Source organism: Pan troglodytes, chromosome 7 (genome assembly GCF_028858775.2).
Source record: "Pan troglodytes isolate AG18354 chromosome 7, NHGRI_mPanTro3-v2.0_pri, whole genome shotgun sequence".
NCBI lineage: Eukaryota > Metazoa > Chordata > Mammalia > Primates > Hominidae > Pan > Pan troglodytes.
The window spans coordinates 133,138,751-133,165,985 of NC_072405.2; the positions used below are offsets into that span (position 1 = coordinate 133,138,751).

The 27,235-nt window shown below is 46.9% G+C and overlaps 1 protein-coding gene across 8 annotated transcripts in view; it reads left to right on the top strand.

The window, feature by feature from the left end:
- The window catches only part of ZHX2 (zinc fingers and homeoboxes 2), a 195,815-nt gene that overhangs the window by 23,066 nt on the left and 145,514 nt on the right, over positions 1-27,235 (top strand). For 2 of the 8 annotated variants that reach the window (XM_054656986.2, XM_009455852.5), the window contains exon 1: positions 13,730-20,041. The exons of the other annotated variants lie outside the window; for them this stretch is intronic. The gene's annotated coding sequence lies outside the window, so the exon portion shown is untranslated. Of the gene's footprint in view, positions 1-13,729; positions 20,042-27,235 lie in introns of those variants that run through there. 8 annotated transcript variants of the gene reach the window in all.

Consider the following 27,235-nt stretch of genomic DNA (forward strand, 5'->3'; position numbering starts at 1 on the left):
GGGGCAGGGGAGCAGGGCAGGAGATGTGTTCTGGGTCCCAACGCCTGGCTGGTAAAGTGAATGGGTTGTGTCCGTCATGGGGGCAAGGCTGGCAGGGGCTGCCCTTCCACGCTTCTCTGGGATACTGTGTTTATTTACTGCTCTGGGCATCCCTGTTTCTCTTGGGAAGTCACTTTTTCCAGGGCCAGAGGAGGCTGGCAGGCTGTCACCCGAGAATGCTCCCCTGCATCCCACTGCCCCCACTCCCACCCCACCCCACCCCGCCCCCAGTTAGAGCTCTAGGGGACCAGCGGGCGGCAGCAGGAGATGTTTTTGGAAATAAGGAAGAAGTGCCTCTACAGGTGGTGTTGGTGGCGAGGTCTGAGTGGTCAACCTGAATTGAAACTCCCTCCCCATCCCCTGTTCCTATTCTGAGTCTGGAACAAGGGTGGGGACTCAAGTGAAAGCAGCAAAGCAAACGCAGCCAGATTTCTCCCTCCCTCTCCCCACTCTACCCCTAAAAAACAGCCCCCACTGAGGTAGTAGTGGTGTGAGCCAGGCTTGGCAGTGTCACTACGTGGTGCCTTTTCGTTAAGGACCGTGATGGTGGCCCTGGCCCCGCCTCAGAGGTGCCACTCCCTGTTGCTCCTCCTGCAGGCTTTCACTGGTGGAGGCCATGTCTTGCCTCTCCAGTATCAGGTCTCCTGTCATCTCCACCAAGACACCTTCTCTGAAGCACACCTGCCCCCTCTCTAGACCAGGATTACTCTGTCTCAGCCCAAGGTCTCCTGTCATCTCCACCAAGACGCCTTCTCTGAAGCACACCTGCCCCCTCTCTAGACCAGGATTACTCTGTCTCAGCCCATTCTGGCCTGGATCATTCTTTCGTGAAGGGCTGTCCTGTGCATCGTAGGGTATTTGGCAGCATCCCTGGTCTCTGCCAACTCCATGCCAGCAGCACCTCTCCTCCAGCTGTGACAACCGAAACTGTCTCCAGATTTTGTCAAATGTGCCCTCGGGGACGAAACGGTCCCAATCTCCTCTTCCCCCATGGAGAACCCGTGGACTAAATCACACCCTCTCTTTTGTGTTCTTCACAGCCTTCTTCACTCTCTGAAATGGTCGTGTTTTTTTCTGTCTTGGTCCCAGTAGTGCTCCCCCTGGCAGCTCATTATCCTCACCTGAGCTTTTGAAACTCCCAATGCCCAGCCCCACCCCACATGATTAAATCAGAATCTCTGGAATATGGGTGCACATTAGAGATGTTTTCCCAGGTGAGCCTGCTGGGCGGCCTGTTTGAGACTCACTGCTGTCTCCCCACAGAGGAGAAGCCATTAGATGGAGGGCCAGGGCGGGCTTTGATCAATACATAGAATAGTGCCTGGTGCCTGGCAAGGACTCAGTACTATAAGATTCAATGAATGAACAAATACTGCAGAAAACCCATCATCACTGGTAGATGTTTGTAGGGATTCTTTCATTTTTGTCATTTATTTGTCCATTTATTTATATATTTATTTATTTATTGAGACAGAGGCTTGCTGTCACCCAGGCTGCAGTGCAGTGGCACCATCTCGGCTTGCTGCAACCTCCGCCTCCTGGGTTCAAGTGATTCTCCTGCCTCAGCCTCCCAAGCAGCTGGGACCACAGGCGTGCACCACTGTGCCCGGCTAATTTTTGTATTTTTAGTAGAAATGGGGTTTCACCTTGTTGGTTAGGCTGGTTTCCAACTCCTGGCCTCAAATGATCCACCCACCTCGGCCTCCCAAAGTGCCCGGATTACAGACGTAAGCCACCACGCCCGGCCCCATTTATTCAGTCATTCATTCAACAAACATTCATTAAGTGCTTGGTAAATGCCTGGTGTGGTGCTGAATGCTGGGGAGGCAAGGATAAGGAAAACCTAGCTCCTATCTTCTGGGAGTCTCCAGTCTCCTGGGAGGCACATAGGCAGGTGCACAAGGTGGCCCGTGTAGTGAAAGAATTGCTAGGCCGGAGGTATGCAAAAAGCAGCTAGGACGTAGAATAAGCAGTGCCTGAAAAGACACAAGAAAGGAGCCCAGTGTCTCCCAGTGAGGTGTTTTACTTGCATTTTCACACTTGAACATCATCACAACCCTGCACCATTTCCCAGCTGAGGCAACTGAGGTTCTGGGAGGTCACCTAACTCCCTTGGGGTTACCTGCCCATCTGTAGCCCAGCCGGGACTCAAACCCAGGTCTGTCTCACTCAAAAGCCTATTTTCTTTCCAACATACAATGCCGTGTCTGGAGCTGAAACTAGAACGCAGGGCCATGGATTCCCTTGTGCACACAGCGGCCACTCTGTTGCCTGAATACGTGCATAGCATAAACCCAGCCCCAGCCATCCCCCAGCTGTAGACTCAGTGTGTGTTCCTGCCCTTGGAAGGTTACCTCTGAAGTCCCTTCATCTAAACTCTTTCATTCTGTGACACTGAGAATCAGGCTGTCTTAGTTTGGGTCCCCCAGATGCAGACCCCAAGGCAAAGCTTCAAGTGCAAATAGTTTATGTGAGAAGCAAAGGAAGCGCTGGGGGGGGCGGGCAGTGGGGGGGGGCAGCAAGTGAGACCTGGAGAGAAGGAAGCCAGGAAATAGAGCATTGTCAAGCAGGTGGGGAGCTCTGGGTGCCAGCACAAATCACACGCCTCAGTGCTGTTCCACCTGAGTACTGAGACGGGCATGGAACCTATCCACCAACTCCCATCAGTCACTGGCCATGGGCTGCTCCCTGAAGGGGCGTCATTCTCCCATACTTCAGGCCTGGCATGTAGGGAACAAAGCGGCCACTCGAAATCTGAGTGACCCCCCACCCCAGCAAGGAAACACAGGTACCGACAGTTAGAAGTAAGGCCAATGTGCACTGAGGTAGGAAGAACAGGGGTACATGGGCCAGCCCCACAGCATCTACTACGGACTCAAAGGAACACCTCATGAAGATCTTTCTTTTTTAAAAGTCGTCAGTCCCACTTATGGAGCACCTGTTGTATACAAGCTCCATGCCAGGTTTAAAAGTTCAAAATGAAACATAAGAGCTTCTGTCCTAATAGAGCTGGCTGTCGTGGGTAGATTGCCAGAGCAGCCCTGTATAGGCATCATCTCTACAAACATTGACATCGAAATTTCTAAGTTGTGTCTCCTCAGCGCAGCAGTTGTGGCTCCTCATCACTGGGACCCAGACTCAACTCTGTCATTACTCCTCCCTGTCCCCTGCCTCGAGTTCTCTGCTCTGGGATTTTTGAACTGCTTGTAGGTCCTGAAAAAAAAGTCCTTCTCTCTTTCCCTCTTCCCTCTAAACCTTTGCATATTCCAGTTCCTCTACCTTGTTGCCAGAATAGTGCCCCATCTTTCTTGAGTCTGGTTAATATCACCTCCTCTGGGAAGCCTTCTCTAACTCCCATTGTCATCACTAGTTCCCAGGTGAGCTTGGCCTTTGCACAGTTTCCTGTTCTTATTCCTATCAGATTAATCATCACACACACACATGACTATAATTGCCTTTTTACTTACCTGCAAGCTTTCAGGAAATCAAGGATGAATGAGTCACTTTCGATGGCATTAAAGTAAGGCCTGGGAATGAAAGCTCAGCCTGAATCTGAAACTCAGCTTAACTACTTCCTAATTGTGGGGCTTAGGTTGAACTGTGTGCCTCAGTTTTTCTATCTGTAGAAATGGACCCAATAAGACTTCCTTTACAGGGGCATTTGTGGAGTTTCTTGGCCCCTACCCAATAGAGCCACTAGAAAAGCAAGAAGAAACCTGGGAGCTGAGAAAGTCATCAGAAGTTTTATAATCCAGAAAAGGGATGCATCTGCCCAGGTCAGTTTGTATGCATTACAGAAAACTCATGAACGCTGCCCAGAACACGGTGTGTGCAGGCACCAGAGTTAGGGTCGCAGCAAAGAGATGGTACACACAGAGTAGCAAGGACTGAGTAAATGGAGGGCCTGATTACAGAGAAGAGTACAGGGTTAAGCAAAGCCAACAACGGAAAGGGAAGCACCGGGCTCACAACAGCTGAAAGTCCGACCTCCCCTAGGCCTTAAGGTCAAGACGAAGGGTGGCCATTGGAACTCAAGTGAGGTGTAGTTGTAGGAGAGTGACTGTCCCATTTGACACTGAAGAATAGTCATTTTACATGGCTGACATTTACCTTGTGCCAATTATGGCCAGGCATTGTTCTAAGCATGGTAACTCACATCAGCCTCATTTATGGAGTATAACTTTTTGCCCCATTTCACAGATGGGAAGACTGAGGCACAGAAAGATTAAGTAATTTTCTCTAGGTCTGATGATAGGGGAGGGGGAGTGGGGATAGATACCCAGACCTCCCATCCTTAGACCCTCTGATCTCATGCCAGTTCGTCCCACTGGTAGAGCTCACTGGTAGAGGGTGGAGGGCGAGGATGTGCACTCAGACAGTCCACAGTGTGGAGAAGGGTGGACAGTGGAAGGGGCCCTTGGTGAGTGGGAGCTGCCATTTTTGCTGCAGCTGCTGCTGCTGTTGTCATTGTTGGATCATCAAAGCCTGGGACAATGCCTGGCTCCTACTGGGCAGGCGCAGGTATTTTCCAATTGAATGAATGAACCATTGACCTATTAACCACAAATTATATCAACATCACTTGGGCCCTGAATAATGTATTTATTGAAAAATGAAATTGAAAATATTATCCTTTTAAGCTTCTGGTAATGGAGGAAATGGTTCATTCCTAACAGTTTTAATAATATTACATATTTGTTGACTCAGGGAACTCTTTTTGACATTTATTCAGGATTTCCAGACTGCATGGGAAGAAAAGCAAAAACAGTGTCATCAGCGTTACAGGTAGAAATAGAAAAATAGAGTTTTCCTTTCAAATTGAAGTGTTAGGCACTTGGAAATAGCCTTTTACTTTAGATGGAGAATTTAACACTCTGCCTGTGACCCACCTAACCAGGGATTTGTGGAAAACATGTGTTATGCCCTGAGCACTGGGTCAGGAGTGAGACTCTGGTGGGTGGTGAGCAAAGGGCTTAGGACTGACCAAGGGTGTTGGAGGCCAGGCTGGCCACATACAAATCAGGAATAAGAACTGACGCTTACTGTGTGCTTTTATGTGCCAGGCCTTCTCCTGAGATATATAACCACCTTCTCGGGTGGATACTGCCATTAGACCCATTTTGCAGATAAGCAAACCGAGGCACTGGGAGAATAAGTAATTTGCTCAAGGCCACCCAGGTGGTAAGTGGAAGACCCCTAACTCTAGACACTGTCTCTTAACTGCTGTGCTTACTCCCTCTTTATTAGAGAATGGTAGAGGTGAGGTCTCAGCTTTACCCCTTTTATTTTACAAATGAGGCTCAGAGAGAGATATTGCAACTTGTCCAAGGTCACCCAGCCTTGTTATTGGGAGAGTTCAAATGGCCTTAGTGCCTGCTTCTAACTCTGAACCATCCCGTCACCTTGGGCAGGTCACTTACCTTTTTTCAGTTTATCTCCTCATCTATAAGATGGGGCTAATAATTACGCCTTTAAATACTTTTAAGAGATTAATGATCATTTCAGTCTTGACTCCACTTAGATGTGAGCACCAGATTTATATATATGTATGCCTCAGGTCAACTTCAGGGTTTTAAACAACAGCAATGCTAGTGTATTAGCCCATTCTCATGCTGCTAATAAAGACATATCCAAGACTGGGTAATTTATAAAGGAAAGAGGTTTAATTGACTCACAATTTAGCATGGCTTGGGAGGCCTCAGGAAACTTACAATCATGGGTGGAAGGGGAAGCAAACACATCCTTCTTCACATGATGGCAGGAAGGAGAAGTGCCAAGCAAAAGGGGGAAAAGCCCCTTATAAAACCATCAGATCTCATGAGAATTCACTCATTATCACTAGAATAGCAGCATGGGGGTAACCGCTCCCATGATTCAGTTACCTCCCACCAGGTCCCTCCCGTGATGTGGGAATTATGGAAACTACAGTTCAAGTTGAGATTTGGGTGGGGACACAGTCAAACCATATCAAATAGTAAGTAATAATAGCATATAGAGCACTGGCTGTGGTCAGGAGCGTTCAAAGCACAATGGTTAACCCATGTAATTCATTATTTATAATCCATAATTCTCACCACACTCCTTCCAGATTTACAGCTGAGGAATCCATTACAGAGAGGAGAGTGACCTGTCAGATTACCAAAAATAGTAAGTGAATGCCCTTACCAAGATTTGAACCTGACTAGTTTGAGTTGGAGCTCCAAAGCGCTAGCTAGACAATTAACAAATATTGTCAATGTTGTTTCATTTTGTGCTGCATGCAGTTTTTCTCCAGTAATAGCTATAGTCACAAAACAAAGGGAGACTCATTTTTTATAAAAGCTGAAGCTGGAAGGGATTGGTCTTTTTTGCAACCTCCTAACAGAGATGGTGATAAATGCCATCAGTTCCATCTAACAGGAAGAGAGACCAGAAGCTGTGAGGTTCTTGGAAAGGAATGGAAGGGCCTGGGAGACTCAGCCCCTGAAGTGATGTTGGCAGTTACATCATAACAGAGAGATGGGAGATGTCTGCAGTGGCTGGAGAAGGACAAACCTGAAGACAGTAGAAAGAGGAGTTGGGGCCAGGTACAGTGGCTCATGCCTGTAATCCCAGCACTTTGGGAGGCCGAGGTGGGTGGATCACGTGAGGACAGGAGTTCAAGACCAGCCTGGCCAAAATGGCAAAATGCCGTCTCTACTAAAAATACAAAAAAATTAGCCAGGCGTGGTGGTAGGCGCCTGTAATCCCAGCTACTGGGGAGGCTGAGGCAGGAGAATCGCTTGAACCTGGGAGGCGGAGGTTGCAGTGAGCTGAGGTTGCACCACTGCACTCCAGCCTGGGCAACAGAGTGAAACTCCATCTCAAAAGAACAAAAAAAAGAGAGAAAGGAAAAAAAAAAAGAAAGAGGAATTGGAAACTAACCTCACAGGGAAAAGAAAACTCACTTCTGCATAATCCCACGCTGGTATTTAGTTATGCCCACTGTGAGTGCTTTTAGTCAACAAGCAACCGAGAAACCAATGTGCCTGAGGGGACCCGAGCCACACCCTTGCCCCACTTGTCACGCATGGGGCCTGAAGTGTAAGAGCAGGACCTGGACAGAGGCAGAAGTGAGTTCGAATCCTGGCTTTGCCCCATGCCAGCTATGTGACGTTAGGCCACTCTGCTGCCATTTCATCATCTGTAAAGGGAGATTATCATTGTATCTACATCATTCAAATTGTTTGAAGCTTACAAGAAATCCTGTAGTTAGAGAGGTCTCCCTGAGTTTTCAGAAGGAGTTAGAAAAGGTTGACTCTGGGGATTGGGTAGGGGGGGTGGAGGGCTACTTTTCATTAGAAGATGATGGTTTTCCTTATAAGCCCCTATAGTGCTTGATTTCTTGACCATGGGCATGTATCTGTCTGCTAAAAATATATATATATTTTTAAAGCCTCTTAAGAAATCATGTAAATCCAGCATTGTGCACAATGTTTGGCAAAGAGTAAGAGCTTAATAAATGGCATAAATGAAGACCTAAGTGCCAGCCCTAGAGGCCGTCCAGTGTGCAGGCTTAAGAACTGGCACAACCACTTATGAGCTGCAGTGACACATAAATGCCCTTCATCTCTATAAACGTCAGTTTCCTTTTCTGTAAAATGGGGGGGTAGTAACAACCGCTTCCTTGGCTTGTTTTGAGTATTAAATGCGACAATATAGGGAGAATGCTTGGCCCAGTACCTGAGATCTTGTACACATTCAGTAAGCGGCCACTATCATTTCACTGTGGTCAGAGATAACGTGAAGCTCGGAGCAATAGTGAACATGTTGGATGATAGATACAGCTTCCTAAAAGATCTCAGCAGACAAGAAGAATGGAGCAAATGCAGCAATTCAGAGAACAGCATCAAGTCCCACATGAGCAGGAAACGCGGCCCTGAGGTGTCACGTCCTGCGTGAGTGAGTCTGTGTGGACGGCAGGTCCTGGAAGGGCCAGCGGTGAGGGGCAGGATGTGTATACATTTTTTATTAACAGCATCAGTAGCAGAATGGTGTCCAGCCAGTAGCAGCCCCTCTCCCCTGGTGTCACAAACCTCACTGCAGAGTCGTGCCCATCAAAATGGGCACTCCAAGGAGTGTTGTATGTGAAATGGAATATCCACAGACTAGCATGTCAAAAGGGAGTGGCCGGGATTATAGACAACCTGGACCCAGGGTACCGAAAGTTTTACTTTTTGAAATTGGGAATGTTTGATGTTAGAGTTTTAGGGGTCAGTAAATGGCAGAGCCCTGTTACCTGACCAGGTTCAGAATCAGTGGAGACAGACAGAGATGTTGAACAGGTGGAAATCAAAATATCCACTTTGGGCTGAGTGCAGTGGCTTATACCTGTAATTCCGGCACTTTGGGAGGCTGAGGTGGGTGGATTGCCTGAGCTCAGGAGTTCGAGACCAGCCTGGGCAACATGGCGAAACCCTATCACTACAAAAAAATACAAAAATAGCTGGGCGTAGTGGCACGTGCCTGTGGTCCCAGCTACTAGGGAGGCTGAGGTGGGAAAATTGCGTGAGCCCAGGAGGTCGAGGCTGCAGTGAGCTGAGACTGCACCACTGCACTCCAGCCTGGGTGACAGAGCGAGACCCTGTCTCAAAAAATAATAAAATAAAATAATCTACTTTGTTACTGATAGAACCAGACTAGAGAATATGATGCAGGTTCACTGGCTTTATGGTCTTTCTAATGCTCCCTGCCCTGCATCCACGCCATGGAAGAACCCGACAAGGGGAACTGGGAGCCTGGAAACCAGACACACTTACCCAGGGCCAAGGCCACTGCCGCCCTCTGATAGGGGCAGACAGAACAGAAAGAGAAATCCCATCTGTGATGTTTGCAGGAGAGTAACTGAGTTGAGAAATGGTCCATGAGTGGCCGTCACCTGCCAATCAGGCCTTCACTCCACTTTCAGGGGGGAAGAGAAGGAAGGTGGGATGGTAATAGGTCCAGAGCGTTTACGTAAAGACCCTTTCTCGTGGAAAGAAAATGTGTGAGGGGTAAGAATCCCCCTTTCACATTTAAGAAAGTTGCCAAGAATTTAATAAGCACTCACTTTGTGTATCAGTGCTCTTCATGCATTCATTCAATAAATCACCAACTATCTGTTGATCACCTGTTTTGTACCCGGTTCTCTTCTCAGGCTCTTGGGTTCAAAACAGAAAGAGATTCCTTCTCTCATGGAACTTACATTTTTGGACTGAGGAGAGACAGACAGTAAGCAATAATCATGATAAGTAAGGAAATCATAGACTATGCTAGAAAGCGGTCATTGTTATAGAAAAACAATAGTAACCTTAGACTCGAGGGAAGTGGAGGAGTGAGCCATGGGGCTTTCTGGGGAAAGAGCATTCCAGGCAGAGCGACAGCTGGTGCAAAGACCCTAAGGCAGGAGCGTGCCTGAGGGGTGTGAGAAAAGCGAGGAGTCCGATGTGTGCAGCAGAAAGGGCCATGCGTTCTGGAGATGTGGGAGCCAGATGGAAAAGAGCCTTATGGGCCATGGTCAAGACCTCATGCCTTTCAGAGTGATGTGTTATGTGGTTCACACCCTGTAGCAACTCTGTGATAGTTGTTGTTCTTATTATCCCTTTCTTTACGTGAATGCACTGAGATGCATTGCCAAAAGCCCCCTTTATTTTACAGCTGAGAAAATTCATACCCAGAGTAGGGAAGCAACTTGCCCAAGGCCACAGAGTGGGAAAAATGGCACGGAGCTAGGGTTCGGGTTCCCTGATTCTTGGTCCAGAACCCTTTCTCTCACGTCTCTGCTCCAGAAATGAACTTCTTTTGAAGGAGGTGACTCTGGGCCTCTCTTGAAGATTCAGATATAGATCCTGGAGCTCTTAACACTGTGCTTTGCTGCCAGATCTTCTATGTTAACTACAGTATTTCCTTCCTAGGAAGAGGTTTAATGTGGAAAACCTGAGAAAGGCTAACACATTAAACATGTATGTTAGTAAATCCTGGAGGAGGGAAGGAAGGCCATTGACTGGTGACATGGCGGTGACATCAGTCATAGTAAATACTGATACCAACTGATTGCTTCCCATGTGCCTGGCCCTGTTGTAAGCTGGTGAAGTGTGATAGTTTAAGTATTCTTCACCACTACTCTAAGAAGTAGGTACTGGGCCAGGCGCGGTGGCTCCCGCCTGTAATCCCAGCACTTTGGGAGGCCAAGGCGGGCGGTTCACCTGAGGTCAAGAGTTCATGACCAGCCTGACCAACATGGAGAAACCCCATCTCTACTAAAAATACAAAAGTTAGCTGGATGTGGCGGCACATGCCTGTAATCCCAGCTACTCCAGAGGCTGAGGCAGGAGAATCACTTGAACCCGGGAGGCGGAGGTTGTGGTGAGCTGAGATCACGCCACTGTACTCCAGCCTGGGCAACAAGAGTGAAACTCTGTCTCAAAAAAAAGAAAAAAAAGAAGTAGGTACTGTTGCTACCCTCATTTTACAGTTGAGGAAACTGAAGCAAGAAAGATGATCTAACATGCCCAAGGTTACTCTGAAAGTCATAGCCAAGAGCATGTGTCCATTTCCCATGGGTGTCTGGGGAATGCATCAGAGCCGCCTTTCAGTTTCCTATGTTGTGACCTGAAAGACGCACCTCCCTTATAGCTTCCCATCAGACACAAAGACTTTCAGAGCTTGACTGGCATGATGACTTTCAGACATCTCCCATGAAAGAAGTCGCCAAGTAGATGCCATGTCTTATCCCCTCTCTGACACAGAGCATGAGTGTTTCCACTTGCTGTTATTTGAGTAGAGAAAGAAGTCATCCCATGGATTGAAAACAGGACTCAGTACAGGTTGAATATCTCTTATCCAACATGGTTGGGACCAGAAGTGTTTCAGATTTTGATTTTTTTTTAATTTTGGGATATTTGCTGAATACATCCCAGTTGAGCATTTCTAATCCAAAAATCCAAAAAACGGAATGCTCCACTCAGGATTTCCTTTGAGCATCATGTCAGGGCTCAAAAGTTTTGGATTTTAAAGCATTTTGAATGTCAGATTTTTTATTAGGGATGCTTAACCTGTATATGCTAATCTGCTAATTATGATGATGACTGGCATTTATGTAGTGCTTATTCTCTCCAACAGACTATCACATACGGTCATTACATCATTCAGTCCTCCAAGGATTCTGGGTGGTAGACATTCTTGTCCCCATTTTATAGATGAGAAAGCTGAGATGAATTGGTGAATCCTAAATGATTTGCTTAGTCATACTACTGATAAATTTCACAGAGAGAGAAGACTGGAACCCCAATCCAGACCCAAAGTTCACACTACTAATCTACACTGGCTGAACAGCTGCACTCTGAATATAGCCTTTGCAACTCCCAGAGGCAACAGATCATGAAAGCCCACAGCATAAAGAGCCAAGGCAGCTTCCTGGGGTATCTACTTAGACTCAAAAAATATTAAATAAGCCAGTTGCTAGGATTGGCTCTCTACTAAAAAGATTGTTTTTATTCTCCGGGAACTGGCTGGCTGCATCTGTTTCACTGTTGGATTGCTGAAGAGTTGACACCCACTGGCCACATTTAGGAGTTCATGTTGATATTACTGTTGTGAAAAAGCACATATTGGTCCTCACCATCTATATGACTGTGATTATTTTTCTCTCTTCCATTTCACGCAACTTTTGCTCACAGCCTACTTGGCATAATTGACACATTGGCTCAGGCCACCAAGACTGCCAACTTGGAGCCTTGGATTAGTTAGATCAGTTATGACAGATGTGATTATTTACAAGAAAATAGAAGTCACTATAATTAAACCTTCCAAGGAGTACATTTGGGTGGAGAATGAGAAAGCACAAGTTTAATCTGGCATGATGTGTTTGGATTTCAGCCCTGAGCAGGTTCTTCTCTAGCTCATGAAAGGAGGTGTTGGGGTGTCTGGCACCCTCTGTAGACACTGCCATCTCTCAATTCTCCTGACACAGCTATTGATAAATGGAAAGACCAGGTGGTAGAGTTAGCATTAGGTGGGGTACCCAGTAGAAGCGGGTTTAGTTCTCAGCTCAGCCACTGGTCCCTGGCATCAGTTTGTTTTTTTAATCATAAATGGGGATAAAAACATAATCCCTACCTCATCCTAGGTCTGGGAAAATTAGCAGTGATAAAGTAAGACAGGTGTGGAGCATTGTGCCCAACATAGGCACTGAGTGTTAGATGTTCCTGCCTTTCTTGAGCCCACAACTTAATCTCCTTGAGTCTCGTTTTTCCATCAGAAAATATAGATGATGAGCATCTTACACAGTGGATGTGAGGGTTGGAGGAAATGAGGTATATGAAAGGGGTTCATAATCATTTGTTGCTGTTTCAGACCTATCTTTCTGTTATTATTTTTATACAAATCTTAATAGTTCCCATTTGTTGTACGCACCATGGGCCAGGCACTACAGTGGGCAGGGTCGGCTTCTCCGTTAGGTACAATAGGCACAGTGCCTAGAGTCTGTGATACTTTGATGGGCCCAGAAAATGCTCATTTTTATTGCTCTTAAAATCAGAAGGAAAAAAGTGAATGTAAGAATAATGAATATAAAATCAAATATAAAAATAATAAATACAGGCATACCTCATTTTATTGCACTTCGCTGTATCACGCTTCACAGATAACTGTGTTTTATAGCAAGAGAACTAGAATTAGAAGTGGAGCCTGAAGATGTGAATGAACTGCTGCAATCTCATGATAAAGTTGAACAAATGAAGATTTGCTTCTTATGAATAAGCAAAGAAAGTGGTTTCTTGAGATGGAATCCACTCCTGGTGAAGATGCTGTGAACATTATTGAAATGACAACAAAGGATTTAGACTATGACTTAAACTTAGTTGATAAAGCTGCCGCAGGGTTTAAGAGGATTGACTCCAATTTTGAAAGAAGTTCTACTGTGGGTAAGATGCTATCAAACAGCATCGCATGCTACAGAGAAAGCTTTTGTTAAAGAGTCAATCGATGCAGCAAACTTCGTTGTTGTCTTATTTTTAAAAATTGCCGACCGGGCGTGGTGGCTCATGCCCTGTAATCCCAGCACTTCAGGAAGCTGAGGCGGACGGAACACCTGAGGTTAGGTGTTCAAGACAAGCCAGGTGAAACCTCGTCTCTACTGAAAATACAAAAATTAGCCAGGTGTGGTGGCGCACACCTGCAGTCCCAGCTACTAGGGAGGCTGAGGCAGGAAAATCACTTGAACCCGGGAGGCGGAGGTTGCAGTGAGCCAAGATCACGCCACTGCACTCCAGCCTGGGCGACAGAGCAAGACTCCATCTCAAAAAAAAAAAAAAAAAAAGGAAATTGCCATAGCCACTCCAGCCTTCAGCAACCACCACTCTGATCAGTTAGCACCCATCACCAGTAAGGCAAGACCTTCCACCATCAAAAGGCTAAAGGGGCAGATGATTGTTAGCATTTTTTAACAGTGAACTATTTCAAATGAAGGGTGTGCATTTTTTTTATGTGTACTGCTGTTGCTTATTAGACTATAGTACAGTGTAAACATAACTTACTGCACTAGGAAATCAAAAAATTCATGTGACTCACTTTATTGTGATACTTGCTTTATTGCAGTGGTCTGGAACTGAAGTCTCAATAGCTCCAAAGTATGCCTGTAATAATAAACATAATAATGAATCTATCTTTTTTTTTTTTTTTTTTTTTTTGAGACAGAGTCTTGCTCTGTCGCCAGGCTGGAGTGCAGTGGAGCGATCTTGGCTCACTGCAACCTCTGCCTCCTGGGTTCAAGTGATTCTCAATAATGAATCTGTCTTATGTCCATCTTTATACCGATACAGTTGTAAAGCCTCATTTTTATTTAGTTATTCTTTTTTTTTAATAGAGGAAGGCACCTACAAAACGAAAGTGCCTAGGGCTTACAAAAGTCATATGCAGCCTTAGTTGTAGGAGCTTTACAAATATTAGCTCAGTCATTTTCAGAAAGGTTTTTCTAATTATCATTTTAGAGATGAGGAAACTGAAGCTCAGGGAGGCTAGGAAACTTATCCAAAGCCTCTTAAGAGGCTACGTTAGTCAGACTGGGCTAACAGCTGTAACAACCCCAGAATTTAAATGGCTTAACACATTAGGAGTTTATTTGTTATTGCCATAACAATTCAGGGTGTATGTTTGGCAGGCAGTCTACACAGTGATTCAGGGACCCAGGCTCCTTCCCTCTGGTGGCTTTTTCTCCCTCTAGTCCTGGGAGCTCTCCATGCAGATGGTGGATGGAGAAAGAGAACAAAAAGTGGGGGATTTTTATAGGCCAGGCCTGGAATTGGCCCACATCACTTCCACACACATTCCACTGGCCAGAATGCAGTCACGTGATCATAGCTAACTGCAAGGAAGGTTGGAAAATGTAATGTAACTGCATGCCTGGGCTAAAGAGAGGAACACGGATCCTGGGGAGTACTCACAGTGTTAGATTGCAGTCCAGGTCTTCTGCACACAATGCCCGCGTGCTTTCCACACCCTCCTTAGCTGATTCTTATCACTCTTAGCTCCCACAAGTCCCCTTTACAGGCCCTTTTATCCTGCCCCACCTGCCCACTCACTGTGCCCAGCACCAGACCTTTGCCCACTCAGGATCAGTTGCCGTATGAGGCACCAGGAAGAGGAATGCATTGGGGAGCTTACCAGGCCAACTTGAAGAGGCTGCAACCAGATGTTATGCTCTCTGTATTGCCCAACCCCAGGCCCACAAGGCACTGCTGGGCACACTACCTCCTCAGCATGGGAAAAGGGGGCTGCAAAGAGGGTTTCAGAGGGCCAGGAAGAAAAAGGTTTGAACTGAAGTCTTGGCTGCACTATGAACCTTGGGCAAGGCATCAGCAGTAAGGGGACAGTGCCAGATGATCCTGCACACTAAAATACCACAGTCCTGGGATTACTGCCTCTTGCCAGAAGTGAACTGTGTGGCCCTGCCCCAACCCATCATTGTGCTGCCTTTGGACACCCATTATCCTACAAGACAAAGCTACAGGAGCCAGCTGGAGGCTAGATGGCCTGTGGACACTTTCCCGTAACTGCTGGGCAGGCCTGGTGACCCTGGCAATGGCCTGGTGATGCTGGTGTTGGTGGGCACCCTGCTCCTCTAGGATCAGGCCAAAGCTGTCTATTATGAGATCCTTGAGTGGAATCAGCATGTCTCCCTCCTCCAGGAGGCCTTCCCAGATTGCTCGGCCCTCAGTGCTCCCACCTCTTCAAAGCTCAGGGCACTTGTTATCATTCAACCTAAAGGTCCTGGCTTGCCTCATAAGATTTCTCATCATCACCCCCTTTTTATTTGCTCTTGGCTTCGGAGGCAAGGAATCCAGGACTATGTTTAGAGCCAAGTGAGTCAGGGACTCTCCTGAGCACTCTGTAAGCGTCAAATGCTGCAGGGCATTGGGTCAATTCTAACATTTCATCCAGATTTACAGTCGGACTGGGTTTTTGTAAAGAGAGAGTTGGCGCCCAGGCAACATCCTTCTCTTTATTTGGGGTTGAGAAAAGCACACTAAGGAAATTAAAAAAAAAAAAAAACCATTTTGCCTATAGTCATCTGAAATCTTCACATTCATACACCTCGTGTCTGCAAGGCGAATATGACCATGTTTCATCCCCATGTCTGTGTTGGACACAGCGTAGTCTCAATCAGACCCGGTCACCTCCCTTTGCTGCCATTTGAGAGCTGATCGATGCTGGACCCGCTCCCTCCTCCCTCTCTGCCTAGTTTCTCGCCCCTCAGATCAGGCTCTGTCTGTGGCTAGCTTGAGGGGTGGCCATGAGGCCTAAATGAGGGCGTATCTATATGGAGACAGCACTTGGCCTGGGGCTCTCCCACATTGCCTGTTAGTCTCTCACACAGGCACAAAACCTTGCTTTAAAAATGTGTCTTACGATGAAACTTGGCATCCAGGACGCGCCCCGTGAGGAATTTGTTTTTGTTTTAATGCCGAGGACGTTTGCATGAAAACAGGATCTTCGTTGCTTAGGAATTGATCAACTCCTGCTGCTGCTTTTCCCTGCTGAAGTGCCAGTCCCATATTTGTCACAGGCAAACCAGTAACTGTAGGGATGGTTGGGACCTCCACAGATAGAGGATGGTGGCTGCTCAGGGGGATGCAGAGGCCATGGAGCCAAAGGAGAGAATCAGGAACCCATCTCAGGCAGAAGCAAGCTCGCAGATAGACCGCGTCCTTAGCCATAGGACCACAGCAGGAGTGAAGATTTTTTGTGGGTCTAGTTGGTTCTAGATGCTCAGGGGAGAAGAGAACGAAGACAGAAGGCGTTAAGACTCAGCCTCCATCTGCAAGGAGCCGAAGGCCTTCTTGAAGGCCAGATGGGAGGCCAGTGCATGAGAAGACAGTGGTTAGATCCAAAGTAACAATGAAGACCCCAGGCAACTGAGAAGAGCCAGTGCCTGCAGTGGGAAGGCTGGGAGTGAGATCGGGATCTGCCACCTACCCACGAGGTCACCTTGAGCAGGCTGCCTGACCACTCTGCACCTCTGTTTCCTCACCTACAGAATGGCACTCTCCCACCGGAGCCTTATGAGATGCTCCATGCTAAATGCATGGCGTAGAGTAAGCATGCCAGCAGTCCAGACTGTTATTCCCAGCATGCGTGCTCATAGTAGATGCTCTCTGTCCTCAGGAGGAGATACAAAGATGGCTATAGAAGGCTTTTTAGAAGAAGGACTTGAACTTGGTTTGAAAGGAGGAGAAAAAGATGACCTGGGAACAAGAGTGTTCCTGATGTTCAAGTGGCCAGACTGGGACACATCTGCTTCCACTGCAGTCAGTTCCTAAGGAGGTTTTCCAGGCACTATCCAAGAAACCAAAGTAGAATTGCCTGCATGAAATTGGAGGGGGTGTCCTGCTCCATGGGGACCCCAGCTCATTTTTGGCCTCAGCCTGGCCCCACAGGCATCGGCATAGAAAGGACAAAGTTGACGAGAGCCCAGACTGGGCACTCCACTGGGTCAGGCCCTTCCTTTGCCTCCAGGCTTGGCTTCCAGAAGGCAGTGAAGTGGTTACATCCAAATACCCACAAGAGGCCGGACACCTTTCTCTCCCGTATCCTTAATATATGCTAATCAAAGCTGAGAGCCTGCAGAAAATATCTGCTTGGCCAAAGCCCCACACCCTCGCCTTGGCTGGGCTGCCCACCCTCCCCAGGCCTCCCCTCCCATCTGCCTAGCTAAAGGCGTCCATAAATCCAGCTTTCAGAGCTCTCAGGGGTTGGCGAGACTGCCGTGGACCTCAGTCACATCACGATGGAAACAATTGAAAACCACTTGGCAAAAAGAAGGGGTGATCTAATGTTTGATAGCAAGAATACATTTTTTTTTCCTTGCCATTCTTACTCAAACCCAGGGGGAAAAGCCGGCTGCTCTCCAGTCCCTGTCAGATCAGTACCCCCAGGGTCCCTGACTCTTGTCCTCTGTCCCAGAGGAAGTCCAGGCTGTGGGGCTGGCTGTGGCCTCCTCGCAGTCCAGGGAGGAGCAGAGCTGGCCCTGCCTTTCTGACTGGCCAGGCTGCCTTGGGCCCCTCAGAGGCGAGGAGATGGCCACAGGGGCCTGCGGAGAAGCCCATATATAGAGCCTGGGGAATGTGGGCCTCTGGCAGGCGGCCTGGAAAAAATGGCCGTGTTCTGAGGGTGAACGCCGCCGAATTATAAATAGCACCCGCCTCCCTCCCCTTCAAGCTTGCTGTGTCTGTCACTGGAGACTTGACAGTTAAAATTCAAGAGGACTGAACAGGACAAGGGAGCGGGAGCGGGGGATGGGGGAGATGCCGGATTGTGCAGGAAGCTCAGCTGCTGTCTTGGGATTGATACGGAGAATAGTCACCAGATGACGGGGCTGAGAGAGGGATGCATTTGGGGTGGCAGAATGACTCCTGATTTTATGCATTTTTATAAGCTGAATAAGAATGGAAGGAAAACTAAAGGAAGCTTCAACTCCACGAGATGGTTTTATGGGTGCTTTAGAGCCTTTAAAAATAATAAGAATAAAAATCAGCTGTCTCCGAATATTAAAGGTGTCTCTCTGGTTCCGAAAGGTCAGCCACCCTGGATTCCAAATCAAAGCCAACGGCCAGGTGCCCACACAGGCCCGTGCCTTGAGCCTCCTGCCAAAAGGTTTCTTAGTGTGTTTTTATGTCTCCCTGACATGGAAGCAGCAGGGATGTTTCCCCAGCCCCTAAAACCTCTGCACATTGTGCTCACCCAGCAGAGGGTGATGATTCAGGAGGAGTCAGAAATAAAGAAAGGAAGGAGTGTGCAGCCCTCGTCGTGGAAAGCCACACAGCCGTTCACATCTGGGTAGCAGTGAGGGGTGGGCAATGTTCTCGCGAATTCTAGATTCTGGAGGAGGGGTGCGCTGGTTCTGCAGGGACCAGGAGTCCCTCTTTGTGTCCTTGGATCTGCTGGCAACTCCTGGGAACCAGCTGCCAGGCTTCCTGACTTGCTGCCCAGCCCTGCATGGACGGGAACTAGAGTTCTGCTGGGCACTGGGATGGGATACAATGGAGGTGCCTAGGGGCTTGTTGGGGGCTGGGCCAGCTCCATGGGCATCTGTGCCTCCTCTGTGAGCAGGCTAAGCTATAGTAAGGGCTTATCTCCTTTGTTTTAACAGTTGGGGCTTTGGCTTCCATAGCAATGATTTGCAAATAGGGTAATTTATTGGCTTCTCTCCTCCTGCCTTGATAAATCTCATATCTTACATCCTTTGGAGCCTCATTTGAAATCAAACACTTAAAAAAAAAAAAAAGAAGGAGCACTCATGCCTTTGTTATCTTTTGGACACTTCTCAAAAGAAGATCCCTGGACCCCACAGGATGCAGGCAACACACAGATGTGAGGTGAGAGCAGGTAGACATTAGAACTTGACACACAGTGATGCTACAGGCATGACTTTATTTATTTATTTATTTATTTATTTATTTATTTATTTAGAGACAGAGCCTCATTCTCACCCAGGCTGGAGTGCGGTGGCGCGATCTCGGCTCACTGCAACCTCCAACTCCTGGTTTCAAGTGATTCTCATGCCCCAGCCTCCCGAGTAGCTGGGATTACAGGCATGTGCCACCACGCCTGGCTAATTTTTGTATTTTTAGTAGAGACAGAGTTTCACCAGGTTGGCCAGGCTGGTCTTGAACTCCTAACTTCAGGTGATCCACCCTCCTTGGTCTCCCAAAGTGCTGGGATTACAGGTATGAGCCACCGTGCCCAGCCTAGTGTGACTTTAAAACTGTGCTTCTAGGAGCCCTATTGAGAGAGGATGCCTCGGAGGCCCAACAGTAAGGGGACTTCCAGACCCTCGCTCCTATGTCAAGCAAAGCAGCTCTACTCTTACTGCTATTAGGTATTAGACTGCATTTTGAAAAAATGAATTTCATGCCTTAAAAAGCTTGGAAATCAGTATCATAGCTTACCCCATGATTTTAGTGCTAAGTGAACGAAGGCCCAGCGAGTGAAGGGGATTTTCTGAAGGTCAAGACCTCCACTTGGGTTGCTGCTGTGATGGCGGCTCTTGTTTTGGGAAGGGAAATCCCAGAGGTTGGAACCAAAAGGGACCTGAGAGAGCATTTTATCAACCCCCTTCCTTCAAAACTGAGGCCCAGGGAACAGTGGGATTTGCTCAAGGACCAGCGAGTAGCAGACCTCAGACTTGAAGCCATCTCATAGGAGGCATGCTCGTAAAAGGAGGCCTGATGTGCTATAAAAACTGCAAATGGCAGGATTTGCCCTGATGGAGACAGCTTCCCGGAGGAAGTGGTAACTGAGCTGAAAAGATGACTGGTGACAAGAAGGTGACGAGAGCCTCCCAAGCAGAGGGACTGCTCCTGGGTTTGGTCCAGTGCTCATCTCCCCACTCCTGGGAAGCAGAGGTCCGGAAAAGATGACAGCTCTCGGGGTAGACTGTTCCCATCTGTCTCTGCATTGACTTCTTGCCGGGCGAATGTGGGAAGCCAGCGACATCACCACCTGCCAGGTAAGGCCTGTGCCTGGGCTATCGGAGTGGTCCTCCGGTGGGCGCGGGGCCCGGCGGATGGTGAGTGGAGACTGCTCCCGAGAGAGGCGTTTCTGCTGGAGCTGGGCAGGCGGTGGCTCAGTGTGGCAGGCTGGAAGGCTTGCTGCAATAGGACTTGAATACATAATGTACCTCATCCGATTTCAGCTGTGAGAAAGTCCAGACAGCCTCCTCTAGACAGGAAAGGACATTGCAGGGACAGGTGGTTTGTTTTCTGTAAAATTCCCTATGAGCTCCTTGGGGAGAATGTTAGTAACCCTCTCAGGATGTGTCCTTCCCATGAATACAGCGTGTGTCCTGGTCTGGGTCCCAGATCCTGTGTCTGGTCTTTGGGTGCCAAATTTATTTATTCCTTTATCAAGACAGAAGGAAATCTTGGGCAAAGGTCCCTGGAATTGGGGACCTTGATCATTGTCTCTTGGCCACACTTTAAAATGAATAACATGTTCTTTACAACAAGTAACATCCTAGAAGAAGGATTCCTGTTCTTATACTCAGCTCTCTCTGACATGTGAAAAACTAGCATCTGCTCAGGCCTGCAAAGGCCATCTCGTCTAACCATGGGTTAAATGTACTCTCCATCTTCATGAACCCTGCAGAATCAGCGTGAATCCAGGGCAGCTGGGGAGAGTATGTGCAGTGCTTTTCCAACCCTGAAGTCGAAGCAGAGACCTCCCAGTTGGGGATGGGTGATAAGACTCCTACATGAAAGGTCTTACTTTGCATTTATGAGATTCAGAGTCTCCATTCTAACATGAGCACCCAGGTCTTGGGACTCTGAAGATCCCACTTTCTACTCCGACTGTCTCCATGCCCACTTTCTCAGAGCAGGTTCTCAGAAGCAGTCCTGCAAGATGCTCTGTAACAAAGAGGTTCCCTTGTCATTTCAGTTTGGGAAATGCATACTGATCTAATGCATATTAGATCTCTGCTCAAATATGGACAGCTCTGAGGGGTCTTCCCAGACCAGTTACGGCCGCTGTTGACACCTTCTATCCACTCATCCTGCTCAGTTCTTCTTCAGAGTACTTTTACCTCCTGATTTCATATTTACCTGTTGACTTTTGCGTTGTCTGTCTTCCACACAGTAGTGAAGCTCCATGCTGTAGGGCACTTGTACCTGGCACCTAGAACACTGTCTAACTTAATAAAACACTGTGTCGAATGAACACATGAATCAATTCAGACATTCAAACCCTCAGAACTCCATATATAATTCTGTTTAATTTTGTTGAGCTCAATATTTTTTCAGACGTCTTTCCCCTTTTCTTTCATGCCTGTCTCATCTCATCACTTAGTCCTGAGTCAAATCTGACCCTGGGAGGCCGGCCTTGTCCACCCTGTGGAAACCTGCTCTTTCTCTTCACCAGGATGCATTTTCTTTATGGCATTAATGACTGGCAGAAATTAGCTTGTGTACTTGTGTACTTATAAGTTCACCTGTGCATTGGCTCACTCCCTGATCTCAGCTCCATGAGGACAGAGCCTGTCCCATGCACCATTGACTCTAAGTGCCTAGAACAAACAGGGCCTAGGAAATGCTCAGTAGTGATTTGCTGCATGGAGAGATATTGTCCAATGAACCCTCACCCACAGCCCATAGAAATGAAATTCTACCGAACATGCTCGGGGACGTGCTGTTCTCTGTCAACCCTCGCAACAAGTTGTCAGCCATTGTACAGTGGCTGTTCCCCTCTTCCATCAAAATACAAAGTGTCAGAACTGGAACGTACCTTAGATATCATCCAGCCCAGTGTTTATGTTTTTCGGAGAAAGAAACAGAGGGTCCAAGAGGATCACTGGTACCAATATAGGGCTGGTCCCCTGGGTCCCCCATCTCTTGGTCTGATTGTCTTCCTGTATTAGTTTTCTATGGCTGCTGTAACAAATGACCAAAAACTGACGATAGAAAACAACAGAAATTTGTTATTTGACAGTTCTGGAGCTTGAAAGTCCAAAGTGGACCTCACTGAGCTAAAATTAGAGTGTTGGCAGGGCTGTTCCTTCTGGAGGCTCTGGAGGAGAATCCTTTTCTTGCCTTTTCCAGTTTCCAGAGGCTGCCCATGTTCTTTGACTTAACAGCCCCTGTCCATCTTCAAAGCCAGCAGTGGTCAGTTGAGTCTTTCTCCAGCCGCATCATTCCAACATTGACTCTCCTGCCTGGCTCCTTCATTCATAGAGACCCTTGTGATTACATTGAGCCTACCTGGTTAAGCCAGGATAATCTCCTCATCTCAAGATCCTGAACCTAATCGCATCTGCAGAGTCCTTTCTGCCATGTAAGGGAACATAACTGCAAGTTCTGGGGATTCGAATGTGGACATCTTTTGAGGGTGATGGCACTATTCTGCCTGCTGCACCTCCAGTCACACCATCTGCCTGTTGGTATATCCTCTTGCACATGCACATTCTCCCCCGATGACCCCTACACCTTCTGTGCCCCATTGTCACAGTACTTGTCACATTGCTTTATAGCTGGCTTAGTGCCTGGCTGCCTGGCTGGGTCATGACTCCCTTATGGCCGGGGCATGGTCGTTATACTCAACCACTGGCACATCTCTGGTACTTGGTAAGCATGTGGGTTGTTCTGGCTGCCTTGGCTGAGCTAGAAATGTCCTGTCTTCCTACACCCCATCCCTGTTCTTGTTCAATGATCTTAAACCGCCTCCCTCCAAGTCCTAGTTTTCGAGCTCTGCCATGGGATCAGGCCTCTCTGAGGTCAAGAGAGATCCTGGCCACCATATTTTAGTCCATATTTTTAGTCTCCTGACATATAAAGATATGCCTCTGTCAACCAGGGGCTCAGAGTCCATGACCTCTAAGTTCCCTTCTTACCAACAAGAAGCGCATGGTTTTTGGCAAAATGGCTATATTTGGTAAAGAAGCTGATTCACCTGCAACCTCAAAGAGAGACTCCTGGTCTGTAATTTATCCTTCTCCATATGCAGGTAAGTGAAATGGAGGGCTACAAAAAGCAGGACAATGTCATTTGTCAGAAACCACGCTGCACCAACCCCTTTGGACCTAAATTAATGTATTCCATCAAGCCATAAATTCCCCTCTCCCCCTCTCTTTATTTCCTCCTTCATTATCCCCTGCTCTCCAGGAGGAGTTAACAGACAACTCAAGGATACATCTCACTTACCAGGGGCAGGACTTGGGCTCTGCTCAGAAAAGAAGCCCATTATTCCCGATCTGTGACTCTAAGGGTGATCACACCTTCTGCAGCTGAAGGGAGTACAAAGAAACACTTGAGCCTAGTGGCATCAGCCCTATTTTCTTCACCAGAGGGAAAAGGGGCCATTATTCTCGCCTTGCTCCATTCCCACCAGCCCTGGGTTTAGCAGGTTCCATGCTGGACACTCCAACAACATATTAGCATATTTTGCATTTAAAAAGGGCTTGGAAAATGAATTAAATGATTGGCATGGTGTTCCCAACGGTTTTTCCCAAACTACTAGTAATTGTGTGGTTTTGAAATTTGCCATTTCTGCCTGCCATGCCCTCAGCCTGGCAGCCAGCTTAATCAGGAGACACTGTACCAGGCGGGGGCATATTTTAAGGCTCATGATACCCAGTGATTGTCAGAACAGTACCTGGAGACTTGCTAAAGAGAACCTTGTCCTAGTTTTTCAGCAGAGCTTGCAGTTCATTTTCCTTCCTTACAGAGCTGAGATTTATACCAATTAGAATCTTCTTTTTATGAAAGGGTCTGGGTCAGCCCTTTGAGGTTGCTGAGGCGCCAGGCAGTGTAGACACCATCCAAATCCTGACACGGAGCTAACAGAGGTGCAGCTTAGGGGCGGTGCTAGGGAGTGTGCTTGTTCACAGCACACGGCACTGCTCTAGCCAAAAGGTCTGTGTGTAAGGGGCGATTGTCTTTGGAAAGGTGGAAGCTTCTAGAATGTGTTTGGAAAAATGTGTTCAAGTCCAACTTCTTCATTTTTCAGGCAAGAGAGAGAGAACCCAGAGAGACTGTTACATGTGCAGGGTCACAGCCATTTTTACTCTTCTGTGAGAGTAGAATTCAGAGTCTTCTGACTCTTAATATAGGTTTGTTAATTTTATAAGTCCATGGAAAAGAAAAATTAACCAAGAGTTAAGAGTTTTAGGTTGAATAGGGTTCCTAGGCGGAGGTGAGAAAGCCTAGGACGGATGAATTTAGAAAATGACAAGCTCTGAAGGCACCTTAGGCATTTTTATTTTTATTTTATTTTCAGGCAGGATCTCGCTCCCAGGCTGGAGGGCAGTGGCTCTATCTCGGCTCACTGCAACCTTCGAATCCAGGCTCAATTGATCCTCCCACCTCAGCCACCCAAGTAGCTGTGACTACAAGTTTGCGCCACCATGCCTAGCTAATTTTGGGGATGTTTTTGTTTGTTTTTTCCCCTGTAGAAACAGGGTTTCGCCATGTTGTGCAGGCTGGTCTCAAACTCTTGGACTCAGGTGATCTGCTGCTTTGGCTTCCCAAAGTACTGGGATTACAGGTGTAAGCCACCACACCCAGCCTACGTAAGCTTTTTTTTTAACTACCGAGGATTGTTATTAATTAATATAATTAATGATGATAACAATAGTAATACTCGCTAACATTTGTGTGCTTTCTCAGTCCCAAGCACTGTGCCAAGTGCAGGACATGTATTAGATCACTTAATTGTTGCAACAACTCTGTGAAGAAAGTTGGTACTAATAGAGCCCTGTTTTACAGATGAGAAAACTGAGGCTCAAAAAATTAAGTAACAGACCCAAGGTTACCCAGATCTGTCTGACTTCAGAATCAGAATCTTTAGGGGGTGAAAAAGGAGAGAATCTGTACATAAATAATTAAGAAATGGGATTCTCAAGGTCGGCAGCCCTCTTTAAAGTATTTAGGTTGGTGCAAAAGTAGTTGCAGTGAAAAAACCACAATTACATTTGCACCAACCTAATATTAAATACAGAGACAAGATGAAATAGAGAAGAGCTGGATGCAGTGGCTCATGGCTGTAAGCCCAACACTTTGGGAGGCCAAGGCAGGAGGATCCCTTTGAGCCCAGGAGTTCAAGACCAGCATGGGCAACATGGCGAGACCCTGCCTCTACAAAAAAATTTTAAAATTAGTTGGACATGTTGGTGCACAACTGTAGTCCCAGCTACTCGAGAGGCTGAGATGGGAGGATCACTTGAGCCCAGAAGGTTAAGGTTGGAGTGAGCCATGATCTCTCCACTGCACTCCAGCCTGGGCGACCGTGAGACCCTGTCTCTAAATAAATAAATAAAAGAGAAAAGCTGGCTCGCAGGAGAGACCTAAGGGCACCTAGACAGCACTGGCCAGGAGAGCAGAGGCGAGTGCAGCGTATATGGAACTAAAGCACCCCTGTGGAGTGGACAGAAGCACAGACCTAGGGCTTAGGAGAGGAATAAAACAAAAATTCCTGTTTCTTCAGGAGCTGAAGATAGAGAAAGTATCTGTACAGTGCATGTGCGTGTGTGTGTTAGTGATATGGAGGAAGAGGATCTCACTCACACACCAGGAGACTGGAGGGAGGGTGCATTCTTATGCTGGCTGAGCATAAGGGTCATTACGTGGTCACTATGTGGATAAGAGTAACAGAAGAGAAACCAAAACCCAGGAAGACAGGGAGAGCTGCGGCCCACGAATGCATCTACCAGTGTGCAGCTAAACCCATGGCAGGAGACGCTGTCCTTGTGACATACCTTGTTGACCAGAGAGCTCCTCATGCTCTGTGTAATAACTAGGCGGGGCCATGGGCTGTGGGGGATGTGCTGGCGGCAGCCCTGGTGGCCATGGGCACTGAGAAGGGACTGCTCTGAGGGAATGAGTGGTTCATTTAATCGCAGGTGTGTTCCCACGCTTCGCAGGGCTGATGGATCGTGCCTGCAAAGGGGTTCTTGGAAGGCTCATTCTAGGTTGTTCTCATTGGGAATATAAATGAAGTACAACCGGTTTGGGCTCTACCCAGGGTGTTGTAGGTTTTTATTTTATTTTATTTTATTTTACACAGAGTACCCAGGAGATGGCAGATAATAATTCATTTATTTATCCACTACAAATTGAAGAAATTGATCTTTTTTTCAGTTATTAAAACACTGCATTTCACCAAAAAGAAAACATTTACTTAACTCTGTGCCATTTATTAAATAGAATATTATAGGACAATTTGAAGTTAGGTTATGAAGACTCTGTAATAGTAAGGGTAGCTGCTTGCATGGGACATTATGTAAAATGAGGACTATATGTAACATATGTGTAGTGGAATAACATTTTCTGAAGGCATACAGATATGCCCAAAGATGGACAGATTAAGCAGCTTGCCTAAAGTCACACCGCTGGTAAATGGCTGAGCCAGGATTCATCAACCTAGGAAGGATGTGTTTTCTTAATCACAGCTAAACTAAACTACCAAGGCTATCTTATGGTACATTCCAACTTCAAATCTGCAAATCCAAAATCATTTGTTCAACTCTGCAAAAGTTGCATCAAACAAGGCTTGTTACCTTTTACTGTCACAGAAGCTTCAAGAACTTATAACAGTGCTTAGAGTTGGGTGATGAACTATGCTAGTTTTTTCTTTACTTTTCAAAGTTTATTTAATGTGCTTATATTCTCTTTATAATGACATGGACGTACCTACATCCATACAAATCAGGGAGAAAATGAGAATAAGAACAATATGAAAACTCTCCCACCTCATTGTAAGAGTTGGGGAAAAACATATTTCTATTTGAGCACTGTTAGGAACCACACATGAAAGATTGGTCCCACCTTCAAGTGCTGAGGAACAGGGTAGAGACCAAATACACAAGCAAGTTTCTGTGACAACAGTTGAAAAGCTATAGCTGTAAGAGTTGAGTGTTCTGAATTTTCAGAGTGCCAAAAGGATATAAAATAAATGACCCCAGCCAGAATTCATCTTGACAAGCTTTCTGCACATATAAGGTGAGTTTGGAGAGACATTTAGAAGTAGCAATGGCCTTCCCTCAACTGGTGGAAGGAATGCCATAGGCAGATTGTGAAGTGGAGCCCTGTTGGTGATGAAGAAGTGGGTTTGTCACTAGGGAGAATCTGAATGTGCCACATTGAGGGATGTAAGCATGTTAAGTTTTCAATATTGTCAGAGCTATTTGAACCAGAGCAACTCCATCTTGAATGGA